This window comes from Aegilops tauschii, chromosome 6, assembly GCF_002575655.3.
Source record: "Aegilops tauschii subsp. strangulata cultivar AL8/78 chromosome 6, Aet v6.0, whole genome shotgun sequence".
Taxonomy (NCBI): Eukaryota; Viridiplantae; Streptophyta; class Magnoliopsida; order Poales; family Poaceae; genus Aegilops; species Aegilops tauschii.
In genome coordinates, this window is record NC_053040.3 from 94,876,028 (window position 1) to 94,890,388 (window position 14,361).

At 47.7% G+C, this 14,361-nt stretch overlaps 1 long non-coding RNA gene across 1 annotated transcript; it reads right to left on the reverse strand.

Moving 5' to 3' along the window:
* Positions 1-6,017: 6,017 nt before the first annotated feature.
* On the reverse strand, positions 6,018-9,520 carry LOC109743435 (uncharacterized). The gene is made up of 3 exons (XR_012187264.1): positions 9,209-9,520; positions 8,784-9,078; positions 6,018-6,299 (listed from the first exon to the last, which is right to left on the reverse strand). It is a non-coding gene; the product is annotated as an uncharacterized lncRNA (long non-coding RNA).
* Positions 9,521-14,361: the final 4,841 nt, after the last annotated feature.

Genomic DNA, 14,361 nt, shown 5'->3' on the forward strand with positions numbered 1-14,361 from the left:
CATAATCTTCAGACATGTCTGTCTTGCCCTCCACTCCCACAATGTCCCTTTTTCCTGAAAGAACTATGTGGCGCTTTGGCTCATCGTATGATGTATTCGCTTCCTTATCTTTTCTTTTCCTCGGTCTGGTAGACATGTCCTTCACATAGATAACCTGTGCCACATCATTGGCTAGGACGAACGGTTCGTCAGTGTACCCAAGATTGTTCAGATCCACTGTTGTCATTCCGTACTATGGGTCTACCTGTACCCCGCCTCCTGACAGATTGACCCATTTGCACTTAAACAAAGGGACCTTAAAATCATGTCCGTAGTCAAGTTCCCATATGTCCATTATGTAACCATAATATGTGTCCTTTCCCCTCTCGGTTGCTGCATCAAAGCGGACACCGCTGTTTTGGTTCGTGCTCTTTTGATCTTGGACGATCGTGTAAAATGTATTCCCATTTATCTCGTATCCTTTGTAAGTCAATACAGTCGAAGATGGTCCCCTGGACAACGAGTACAACTCATCACAAACAGTGGTCTCACCTCTGAGACGTGTTTCCAACCAACTGCTGAAAGTCCTGATGTGTTTACATGTAATCCAGTCGTCACACTGCTCCGGGTGTTTGGAGCGCAGACTGTTCTTGTGTTCATCGACATACGGGGTCACCAAGGTAGAGTTCTGTAGAACTGTGTAGTGTGCTTGAGACCAAGAATAGCCGTCCCTGCATATTATTGAGTCCCCTCCAAGCGTGCCTTTTCCAGTCAGTCTCCCCTCATACCGCGATTCAGGGAGACCTATCTTCTTAAGGCCAGGAATGAAGTCAACACAAAACCCAATGACATCCTCTGTTTGATGGCCCATGGAGATGCTTCCTTCTGGCCTAGCGCGGTTACGGACATATTTCTTTAGGACTCCCATGAACCTCTCAAAGGGGAACATATTGTGTAGAAATACGGGCCCCAGAATGACAATCTCGTCGACTAGATGAACTAGGACGTGCGTCATGATATTGAAGAAGGATGGTGGGAACACCAGCTCGAAACTGACAAGACATTGCTCCACATCACTCCTTCTGAGAGATTGCATTGAGGAATGCACATATCTTCACAATGGCTAATCGGACGTTTTCCGGTAGAAGCCCCCTCAATGCAACCGGAAGCAGTTGCGTCATAATCACGTGGCAGTCATGAGACTTTAGGTTCTGGAACTTTTTCTCTGGCATATTTATTATTCCCTTTATATTCAACGAGAAGCCAGTCGGGACCTTCATACTGAGCAGGCATTCAAAGAAGATTTCTTTCTCTTCTTTCATAAGAGCGTAGCTGGCAGGACCTTCATACTGCTTCGGAGGCATGCCGTCTTTTTCGTGCAAACGTTGCAGGTCCTCCCGTGCCTCAGGTGTATCTTTTGTCTTCCCATACACGCCCAAGAAGCCTAGCAGGTTCACGCAAAGGTTCTTCGTCACGTGCATCACGTCGATTGAAGAGCGGACCTCTAGCTCTTTCCAGTAGGGTAGGTCCCAAAATATAGATTTCTTCTTCCAAATGGGTGCGTGTCCCTCAGCGTCATTTGGAACAGCTAGTCCGCCGGGACCCTTTCCAAAGATTACGTGTAAATCATTGACCATAGCAAGTACGTGATCACCGGTACGCATGGCGGGCTTCTTCCGGTGATCTGCCTCGCCTTTGAAATGCTTGCCTTTCTTTCGACATTGATGGTTGGTCGGAAGAAATCGACGATGGCCCAGGTACACATTCTTCCTGCTTTTGTCCAGGTATATACTTTCAGTGTCATCTAAACAGTGCGTGCATGCGTGGTATCCCTTGTTTGTCTGTCCTGAAAGGTTACTGAGAGCGGGCCAATCATTGATGGTTACAAACAGCAACGCGTGCAGGTTAAATTCCTCCTGTTTGTGCTCATCCCACGTACGTACACCGTTTCCATTCCACAGCTGTAAAAGTTTTTCAACTAATGGCCTTAGGTACACATCAATGTCGTTGCCGGGTTGCTTAGGGCCTTGGATGAGAACTGGCATCATAATGAACTTCCGCTTCATGCACATCCAAGGAGGAAGGTTATACATACATAGAGTCACGGGCCAGGTGCTGTGATTGCTGCTCTGCTCCCCGAAAGGATTAATGCCATCCGCGCTTAAACCAAACCATACGTTCCTTGGGTCAGCTGCAAACTCAGCCCAGTACTTTCTCTTGATTTTTCTCCACTGCGACCCGTCAGCGGGTGCTCTCAACTTCCCGTCTTTCTTACGGTCCTCACTGTGCCATCGCATCAACTTGGCATGCTCTTCGTTTCTGAACAGACGTTTCAACCGTGGTATTATAGGAGCATACCACATCACCTTCGCAGGAACCCTCTTCCTGGGGGGCTCGCCGTCAACATCACCAGGGTCATCTCGTCTAATCTTATACCGCAATGCACCGCATACCGGGCATGCGTTCAGATCCTTGTACGCACCACGGTAGAGGATGCAGTCATTAGGGCATGCATGTATCTTCTGCACCTCCAATCCTAGAGGGCATACGACCTTCTTTGCTGCGTATGTACTGTCGGGCAATTCGTTATCCTTTGGAAGCTTCTTCTTCAATATTTTCAATAGCTTCTCAAATCCTTTGTCAGGCACAGCATTCTCTGCCTTCCACTGCAGCAATTCCAGTACGGTACCGAGCTTTGTGTTGCCATCTTCGCAATTGGGGTACAACCCTTTTTTGTGATCCTCTAACATGCGATCGAACTTCAGCTTCTCCTTTTGACTTTCGCATTGCGTCCTTGCATCGACTATGACCCGGCGGAGATCATCATCATCGGGCACTGGTTCCTCTTGATCTTCAGCAGCTTCCCCCCTTGCAGCATCATTGGACACATCGTCTAGTTCCTCTTGATCTTCAGCAGCTTCCCCCGTTGCAGCATCACCGTATTCAGGGGACACATAGTTGTCATCGTCCTCTTCTTCTTCGCCGTCTTCCATCATAACCCCTATTTCTCCGTGCCTCGTCCAAACATTATAGTGTGGCATGAAACCCTTGTAAAGCAGGTGGGTGTGAAGGATTTTCCGGTCAGAGTAAGACTTCGTATTCCCACATATAGGGCATGGACAACACATAAAACCATCCTGCTTGTTTGCCTCAGCCACTTCGAGAAAATCATGCATGCCCTTAATGTACTCGGAGGTGTGTCTGTCACCGTACATCCATTGCTGGTTCATCTGCGTGCATTATATATAATTAAGTGTGTCAAAACCCATTACAGAACATCATGAATAGATAATTAAGTGACCAAATTAATAGAAGTTCATCATCACATTAAAACCAAAGTACATACATAGTTCTCATCTAACAACATATATATAGCTCTCCAGAGCATCTAATTAATTAAACCATACATTGAAACTATGTAAAACATTTCAATGCGAAAACAAATGCGATCATAATCGCAACCAAGGTAACAATTGATCCAACGGCATAATGATACCAAGCCTCGGTATGAATGGCATATTTTCTAATCTTTCTAATCTTCAAGCGCATTGCATCCATCTTGATCTTGTGATCATCGACGACATCCGCAACATGCAACTCCAATATCATCTTCTCCTCCTTAATTTTTTTATTTTTTCCTTCAAGTAATTGTTTTCTTCTTCAACTAAATTTAACCTCTCGACAATAGGGTTGGTTAGAATTTCCGGTTCAACCACCTCCTAGATAAATAAAATCTATGTCACGTTGGTCGGTATATTTGTCATAAACAATAAATGAACCAAATAGTTATACAAAGATAATATATACCACATCCGAATCATAGACAGGATGAGGGCCGACGGGGGCGGATACCAAAACCATCGCACTATGTAATAAGAAGGAATAATAAAAGTAACAAAATTAGACAAGTAACTATCTAAAGTAAGAATTTTTTTCCTTTCAGAAAGAAGATAAGAACAAGAGGCTTACCACGGTGGTGCTGGCGACGAGATCGGCGCGGGCGATCGACGGCGGTGAAGACGGGGACGGGACGTGACGGACCGCTAAACCTAGACAAATCTCGGGGAAAATGGAGCTCGGAGGTCGAGTTTCGAGAGGAGAAAGATTAACTAGTGTGGCTCAGACATTTCATCGAACACCTCATGTGCATAGGAGGTGAGCTAGAGCACCCAAATGCCCTCCCCTCGCCGGCCAGAAAAAACAGAGCACTCTGGAGTGCTCTGCTGTGGCGATGGGGTATATATAGGGAACTCATTGGTCCCGGTTCGTGGCACCAACCGGGACTAAAGGACTTTGGTCCCGGTTGGTGCCACGAACCGGGACCAATGCCCCCTTTAGTCCCGGTTGGTGGCACCAACCGGGACCAAAGGCCTTGTGCTGCCCCGTGTCAAAAGTTTAGTCCCACCTCGCTAGTTGAGAGGGCTCGAGTGGTTTATAAGCGCTGCTGCGCCCACCCTCTCGAACTCCTCTCAACTGCAGGCTTTCGGGCCTAACCGTTCTCTTTGCCTGTGGGGCCTACTGTGCCTTCTGCGGGCCTGAATCCTGGCCCATGGATGGGTTTCTAGTCGTATTTAGGCCGTGGTGGCCCAGTAGGTGGCATAATTTTTTTCCTCTGTTTTTTTCTCTTTTGCTTTATTTGTTTTGTTTTGTTTCTACTTACAACAAAAAACTTATTTATTTTATTTCTAATTACTTATGTATTTTACTTTAATTATTTTATTTTTATTTATTTTACTGCTACTATTTTTATTTATTTTACTGCTGCTATTTTTACTTAATTTATTAAGGTTTATTTATTTTAGTTACTATAGTTTATTTTATTTTATTTTATTAAGGTTTATTTATTTTTATTTATTTTATTAAGGTTTATTTGTTTTATAAATATAAAAAATGAACATAGATGTGCTTATAGAGGAAATTCAACCTAAATTCATAATAAATTTATATGAAATTTACTGTGAATTTAGGTCAAATTCCCTGTATAAGGGCATCTATTTTCACTTTAAGAGGAGCTCAACAAGGCAGAGAGGGACGGTCTTATAAACTGGTGTGAGCGCCCTTCGGTTGGCGAGGTGGGACTAAACACTGGCCGCAACTAGGACCAGCCCTTTAGTCCCGGTTTGTGGTAGGAACCGGGACTAAAGGGTGGTGCGCCAGGAGCATGGCCCATTGGTCCCGGTTTGTCCCACCAACCGGGACCAAAGGGTCTGGACGAACTGGGACCAATGCCCCCACGAGGCCCGGCAGGCCCCTGGTCGCACGAACCGGGACCAATGCTCACATTAGTCCCGGTTCGTGACTGAACCGGGACTAATGTGAATATTGCCCTGTGACCAAAGCCCAGTTTTCTACTAGTGTGCTGGGCCGTATCCTCGTCATTGGCCTACCATAGGGGAACTTGTCCTCAGTGGCCCTTGAGTCCTTCAAGGTTTCGCTCATGGCGCTGACTCCTTTAGACTGAGGAAGATTCCGCTAAAAGAACCGACTGCAGAAGTCATTGGGTGGCCTATGGAGGCCTTGATGGACTTGATTATACCTGGCCATCCCTCGGGCTTTGGGCCGGGCCTGACCAAGCCCGAAGAAAAAACCCAGGCCCGGGTCTGGGTGTCGGGCCTAAAAATCAGGCCCAAGCCCGGCCCAACACTGCAAAAGCCCATAGGGCCTCTTCGTTAAACAGCAAATATGACGGGCCTGGGCCCGGCCTTTAGGCTCAAAACCTAGACCCGGCCCGGCCCGCGGGCAAGACCGGACCGGGTCGAGTCGGGCTGGCCGGGCCGGGTATACCATGGCCAGGTATAGACTTGATCAATACTTGAAGAAGGTAAGTAGGAGGCAGATTATAACAAAGACTCTGTGATACCCAATTCGTCCGTCTGAGAGCTTGGCTTGTGGCTTGTGGCTTGTGATGAACCGTATCCGAGTGATGTCGAAGAACTCCTAAGCTTATCTGAGTAGGTGGTTGCCAGTTATCCTCAAAATGAACATTCTTTCCATCTTCATCTTCGGAACCAAGTCTCCGGACTAGGGCATTCATAATGTAAAAGAACATAACATGAAGTTGCACATATGTTTATGACACATTCTTATGCAGTTGCACATATCTTCAGAGAACTACGTATAATGTAAAAGGAAAATAAATTCTTCACAATACTATACAGAACAGAAGAATTGTGGAAAGAAAGGAGAAAAGAAAACATCATCTAGAATCTCTGTCACTTCTATCAATGGCCAAGCCATTCAGCTGAACACTAATGGAGATTTAGGGACTCTGTACAGTATAATGCAATGTGTATCCATGGATGGATCCGCCAAAAAACTATCTGCAATAATAATTAAGTCGTCAAATCAAGTGATGAAAAGCATAAGAAGTAACAGGGCAAACATAACTATTAAAACAAGCAAATCCTATTTCAATATGAAATAAGTTATTAATCAGGCAAGCAGACTGAAATTAACTGAACATGTCATTATGGCTCCAAACCAGAAATATAAGTGATTAAAATAGGTCGCTTAAGAATGATGCATTAAGCAATGGGCATGAAACCTTTCTTCCCACTTGATGACAGAAAGGAAGTTAAAGTAAGGTTAAAAAATGACTAGACACATCAATCTACACAAGTAAATTGTTTCATTTGATTCGGAAGAATAATAAGAATGTTCATCATAGGCCTACACAAGCTGATGATCTTCTTGGGTAGCTATTCCAGTTGGTGCCACTTTTTTTTAGAAATGAAGGAGGACCCCCGGCCTCTGCATCTGGACGATGCATGCAGCCACTTTATTAATTATTCACATAAGACCTTACAAAGTCATACAACAGTAAGACTAAAGCCACCGTCTAGGCAACATCTGCCGCTACTTCTATCCAGTTGATGTAGGGATGCTGATAGTCTGGGCCTAATACCAAACAGACCTCGCAGCCAAACCTAACATCTATGACATGAGGTCCCAATCGATCCAAAACTACAAGCAAGGGAATCAACTTTTATTGCCGTAAAGGAAAAATAACCAGGACGCCTGCCGGGTATGGGGCACCCACCAGTCCGGCGCACTCTTCAACCCGGACGCCTGCCGGGTATGAGGCCGCCGCAGCCACCTGCCATCAATCCATCTTCAGAGCTGTACTGTTGCATCTACCGTGCCAGGTCTCTCTGCCATCGACGCCACCACGACGCCAGACAACGTCGTCCTCCTGCGTGAGTCCATCCTCGCACATCGGACGCCGAATCTACACTGCGCCACGCCGTCGAGATCCGTCGCCATCAATGTGTAGGATGAAGCACCGCTCCACCTAAGATGCGGTCCACTGGTCCCTTGAGCCCGTGCACACCTCCAAGAACGACGCCCCCAAGGGGGGAACGACAACGCCGCCGTCTTCCGATCAACTGATCTAGGGTTTCCCCCGGAGGTAGCAGACAGTGACCTTGAAACTCTCCTCGGCGATGCCTTCAAGAAGGGAATGTCGCAAAATAGCGCCGCCACCGCCGGCTTTGGCAGTAAGCCGAAAGCAAGTTTTCACCCGGATCTGTTCGAAGGACCTCCATCAAGCATCTCGTGCACGGATCGCCGCCATCTCTGCCGGGGACTGGATGATGGATCCAGGCCGCCGCCGCCTGACCGGCCACGGCACCACCGCGGTGCCTAAGCCGGCGCCGTCAGGCCCACCATGCCCGCCTGTAGACGCCCTCCAGATCTGCCGGCCCGCCGACGAGGCCCGCGATCTGGGCCGCCGCCACAGGTGCTCCTCGGCCGCGGGGAGAACGCGCCTGCGCTGTCGTTGCCGTCACACTCGCCGCCGAGCGCCCGCTGCTCCTTGTTGCCGGTGCACTGCCGATCCATGAGCCGCCGCCGCCGACAGAAGATCGCCACCACCGTGTGAGGGGAGGGCCCCCCCGCCGCCGTCACTGGCCAGGCAACGCAGACGTGGCCTCGGGCGGCGGCAGGAGGAGGGAGAGAGGAGCGGAGGCCTAGGGCCGGCGCGGTAGACCGCCCCCCGTGTCGCCAGGGGCTGGCGACGCGGGGGTAGGGACGGTGCGTTTTTCTCTGGTTAGCCTCTCTTCTGCTTCAGGATCTCATCAGGTGAAGATTCCAAAAGCATCAAAGGGAATGTTTCATTCAGGAACTCAGGCTGAGTACGGCACTGCCATTCAATTTTAGTGCATTACAGACCTACAGAATGACACGGTGACACCCTTTAAAATGGAAACAATAAAACTTGGAACGTAGATTTGTTTTTGAAAAGTTGTATATTGTCTATAGCCATGAAAGTAACTGTTACCTCTTTAAAACTGTATCATAAATTAATAAGCCATGACTAATGGAAACAAAATGTCAGATTCCATCATCTATGTAATGCCCAAAAGATTGAACCGGAGAAACAAGGGCACGTCTGAGTCTGACAGGACTAACGTAAGTGACTTTGGAAAATGTATGAGTTATCCCAAATACACCTGAACTCATCCATGTAAAATTACTACGTATAAAGTTTCTCATTAGCTTCTTGTTAGGTACTAGAATAGATTTTCCGAACGTAAATCTCAGAGTAAATTAACACATAGCAGGTTATTTCAGGATACAGAGCGGAGACTGCTAATCAACAAAGGTGTCCGCAATCGCTTCATATCACAAATTATTCAAGAAAAAAGGATATACTCCCTCCGTTCCAAAATAGATGACCCAGTTTTATACTAGCTTTGCACTAAAATTAGTATAAAGTTAGGCCATCTATTTTATAACGGAGGGAGTAATATGGAACCAAAGTATTCTGAGGGGAAACTGAGGGCAGAAGGTTGAGAGCAGAGCACCTGCGTGAAGGAAGGAGTCAGAAGGGAGGATTTCCCGTTCCCGAAGTGAGATTCAGCCCACGACGAAGGGGCCAATCTCCCCGGCCCGCATGCCGCGGGCGATCTCGTCGGCGACCAGCAGGCACGCCGACACCCACCCGGCGAGCACCGCCCACACCATGTCCACCATGTACGCCGACAGCCCCCGCGGCACGCCCATCCTTTCCTTGCTGCTCTCCCTAGCCCTTCCTTACTTACTCCGCTGCCGCTGCTGTTGCAATTGCAAAGGAGGCGGGCAATTCCACAAACACCTACCCTGCAGCTTTGATGAGAGGACGAGTAAGCAATGAAGAGAGGATGACAACCAAAGGCTGGGCCTTGCCGAGAGCGTTTGCTTCGATTTCATCAAAATTGAAGAGATTACGAGTAAGCAATTGCTTGTTTACCTTGGTGATGATGAACCGGAGCAAGCTCCTCCAACCAGCACGGACACTTTGCAAGCAACGGAGGAATCTTGAACAGAGCCAGCCAGGCAGTTTGCTGTGTTGGCCTTCGCTTTTGCTCCCGGATTAGTCGCCGGCACAACTCTGCTACTTGATGCCCCTCCCCTCGCCACGCGACTGAATATACTAAGCACACAACAACCTAGAATTAGAATTAGCGGGTAAGCACGCACAGCTGTGCCACCTGACGTAGGGCAGCTCCACATCCACCCACCATCGCTTCCTCGATCAAGAGGCCACTAGGCGGATGTCTTCTTCTTGCTTTTGCCAACCTCCCGTTCCATTCCATCTCCGCATCGCCTCTCGCTGTCGGGTCCTCGCGACAACGAACCGGAGACCGCCGCGTGGGACCCGCAGCTCTTGCTTTATCCGTTGATGGTTACTTGGATTGGATTACTACTTACCAGATTAGAGAGGCAGGAGGATTTGGATTTGGGCAAGTGCGTCACAAGGTGATTAGCAGGAGCCACTAGGGGATTCATTCCAATCCCATGATTGCGTTGCGTGCAAGCAGAGGGGACGTCGACAAGGACGTGCCGGCGGTTTAGCAAGGCCGCGAAAAATCGAGTCAGCGGCGGAACGGAGAGGAGCGTGCGTGCGTGCATGTTCTAGCGAGTTTTCATCGGAGGCGCCTCGCTTGATTTATCGCATGTCGCTGTGAGATCTCTCGGTCAAGATTTGATGACATGCGTGGTGCATGATCCGTATGCCGTATGCGATAGCTAGCTGTTTGGCTGACACGATGGATGCTAAGTACTACTATTAGTATTCTTGGGGGCGAAGATTTGCATTGCTACCACCTACTCGTACCAGACTAGTCTATGTTTACTGATTGAAGATTATCGTAAATAAATCACAGTTTGGAAACGTCGAAACTGAATTAGCGTGGATAAAGAATCGGACACCACGTACATGCAATGCCAAGATGAAAAGAAGAAAGATAAATCATTACTTTTTACAACATGGATGACAAACATGGAGCTATTAGAGCATCTACAGCCATGATTACCAAATCTGGACCCCTATACATCCGCCGACGCCCAACGCATCTGCGGACAGTGACCGATCAATCCTCAATTTCTCACCCGCACAGCCGCATACCTCATATCCGACACCCTATATCCATACTACACATGCAACATGATAGACTACTCTACGTGATCAAACAATGGACAAAGATATCGGCATCAAACAAACAATGAAATGCACATAAACCAACTTCACATCATTCAAAAGATCACCACAGTTAATCGCCGGACAAGTTCTAAACTTAAACATCTAAAGAAACGATAATATAAACATATGAGGAGCGGATCACCACTTCCTCGCCGGCTCTTCGCCCTTCCGATCGCTGGCGCACGGATTGCTCCGCCGCGTCCCGCTCCCTTGCCCGCTGCCTCTCGCGGCGGGCGGCGCGCGCCTCTGATTCCGGCGTGCGCGTCCGGGCCAGCGGAGCGGGCACTAGCACCGATCGTTGCCCTTGCGGAGCAGCGGCCGACAGGGAAGGGGAGATGTGACATCTCGATCCCACGTTTATCTTATTCGTACGTTTTAATATTCCCGCAATCCAAAGAGGCCCTTACATGAAAGGCAACAACAAAGCCAAAAGGCTGGATGTGCTTTGTGATTGTCACATTATATTCACACACCCGCTCCACCTACCTTGTTCATGGCATCGGCATTTCGGCTGACTAGCCTTTCATTGTCACATTATATTCACACCCTGCTCCATCCACTTTGTTCATGTCACCGGCATTTCGGGTGACTAGCTGATACGTTTCCAACGTATCTATAATTTTTTATTGTTCCATGCTATTATATTATCCATCTAGAATGTTTTATATGCATTTATATGCTATTTTATATGATTTTTGGGACTAACCTATTAACCTAGAGCCCAGTGCCAGTTTCTGTTTTTTCCTTGTTTTTGAGTTTTACAAAAAAGAAATACCAAACGAAGTCCAATTGATGTGCCAATTTTTTATGGACCAAAAGAAGCCCCTGGAGTAAAATAGTTGGGCCAGAAGAATCCAGGGCCATCCACGAGGGTGGAGGGCGCGCCTTACCCCCCTGGGCGCGCCCCCTGCCTCATGGACGACTCGGAGACCCCCCCCCTGACGTGAGACCGACGCCAAAAATTCCTATAAATACAGAAACCTCCAGAAAGAAACCTAGATCGGGAGTTCTACCGCCGCAAGCCTCTGTAGCCACCAAAAACCAATCGGGACCCTGTTCCGACACCCTGCCGGAAGGGGGATCCATCACCGGTGGCCATCTTCATCATCCCGGCGCTCTCCATGACGAGGAGGGAGTAGTTCACCCTCGGGGCTGAGGGTATGTACCAGTAGCTATGTGTTTGATCTCTCTCTGTCTCTCTCTCTCTCTCGTGTTCTTGATTCGGCACGATCTTGATGTATCGCGAGCTTTGCTATTATAGTTGGATCTTATGATGTTTCTCCCCCTCTACTCTCTTGTAATGGATTGAGTTTTCCCTTTGAAGTTATCTTATCGGATTGAGTCTTTAAGGATTTGAGAACACTTGATGTATGTCTTGCATGTGCTTATCTGTGGTGACAATGGGATATTCACGTGATCTACTTGATGTATGTTTTGGTGATCAACTTGCGGGTTCAGTGACCTTGTGAACTTTCCGGTAGAAACTTTAGGGCACTCTTTGAAGTTCTTTGTGTTGTTGAATAGATGAATCTGAGATTGTGTGATGCATATCATATAATCATACCCGTGGATACTTGAGGTGACATTGGAGTATCTAGGTGACATTAGGGTTTTGGTTGATTTGTATCTTAAGGTGTTATTCTAGTACGAACTCTAGGATAGATCGAACGGAAAGAATAGCTTCGTGTTATTTTACTACGGACTCTTGAATAGATCGATCAGAAAGAATAACTTTGAGGTGGTTTTGAAGGAAATATGCCCTAGAGGCAATAATAAAGTTATTATTTATTTCCTCATATCATGATAAATGTTTATTATTCATCCTAGAATTGTATTAACCGAAAACATAATACATGTGTGAATACATAGACAAACATATTGTCACTAGTATGCCTCTACTTGACTAGCTCGTTAATCAAAGATGGTTGAGTTTCCTAGCCATGGACATGAGTTGTCATTTGATTAACGGGATCACATCATTAGGAGAATGATGTGATTGAATTGACCCATTCCGTTAGCTTAGCACTTGATCGTTTAGTTTACTGCTATTACTTTCTTCATGACTTATACATGTTCCTATGACTATGAGATTATGCAACTCCCGATTACCGGAGGAACACTTTGTGTGCTACCAAACATCACAACATAAATGGATGATTATAAAGGTGCTCTACAGGTGTCTCCAATGGTACTTGTTGAGTTGGCATAGATTGAGATTAGGATTTGTCACTCCGATTGTCGGAGAGGTATCTCTAGGCCCTCTCGGTAATGCACATCACAATAAGCCTTGCAAGCAATGTGACTAATGAGTTAGTTGCGGGATGATGCATTACGTAACGAGTAAAGAGACTTGACGGTAACGAGATTGAGCTAGGTATTGAGATACCAACGATCGAATCTCGGGCAAGTAACATACCGATGACAAAGGGAACAACGTATGTTGTTATGCGGTTTGACCGATAAAGATCTTCGTAGAATATGTAGGAGCCAATATGAGCATCCAGGTTCCGCTATTGTTTATTGACCGGAGAAGTGTCTCGGTCATGTCTACATAGTTCTCGAACCCGTAGGGTCCGCACGCTTAAAGTTCTGTGACGATCGGTATTATGAGTTTTTGTGTTTTGATGTACCGAAGGTAGTTCAGAGTGCCGGATATGATCACGGACATGACGAGGAGTCTCGAAATGGTCGAGTCGGAAAGATCGATATATTGGACGACTATGTTCGGACACCGGGAAGGTTTCGGGAGGTTTCAGACATATACCGGAGTACTGGGGGGTTACCGGAACCCCCCGGGGAGTATATTGGGCCAGATGGGCCTTAGTGGGAGAAGAGGAGGGGCGGCCAGGGCAGCCGCACGCCCCCTCCCCCTCTAGTCCGAATTGGAAAAGGAGGGGGGGGGGGGCGGCGCCCCCCTTTTTCCTTCTCTTCCTCTCTCCCTTCCTTCCCTTTTCCTACTCCTACTAGGAAAGGAGAAGTCCTACTCCCGATGGGAGTAGGACTCCCCCCTTGGCGCGCCCTCCACCGGGCCGGCCGCCTCCCCCCTAGCTCCTTTATATACGGGGGCAGGGGCACCCCATAGACACAACAATTGATCATTGATCTTTTAGCCGTGTGCAGTGCCCCCTCCACCATAATCCACCTCGGTCATATCGTAGCGGTGCTTAGGCGAAGCCCTGCGATGGTAGCTTCATCAACATCGTCACCACACCGTCGTGCTAACGAAACTCTCCCTCGAGCTCTACTGGATCGTGAGTTCGTAGGACGTCACCGAGCTGAACGTGTGCTGAACGCGGAGGTGCCGTACGTTCGGTACTGAGGATCGGTCGATCGTGAAGACGTACGACTACATCAACCGCGTTGTCATAACGCTTACGCTTAACGGTCTACGAGGGTACGTGGACGACACTCTCCCCTCTCGTTGCTATGCATCACCATGATCTTGCGTGTGCGTAGGAATTTTTTTGAAATTACTACGTTCTCCAACAGTGGTATCAGAGCCAGGATTATGCGTAGATGTTATATGCACGAGTAGAACACAAGTGAGTTGTGGGCGATACAAGTCATACTGCTTACCAGCATGTCATACTTTGGTTCGGCGGTATTGTTGGATGAAGCGGCCCGGACCGACATTACGCGTACGCTTACGCGAGACTGGTTCTACTGACGTGCTTTGCACACAGGTGGCTGGCGGGTGTCAGTTTCTCCAACTTTAGTTGAACCGAGTGTGGCTACGCCCGGTCCTTGAGAAGGTTAAAACAACACTAACTTGACAAACTATCGTTGTGGTTTTGATGCGTAGGTAAGAACGGTTCTTACTCAGCCCGTAGCAACCACGTAAAACTTGCAACAACAAAGTAGAGGACGTCTAACTTATTTTTGCAGGGCATGTTGTGATGTGATATGGTCAAGATATGATG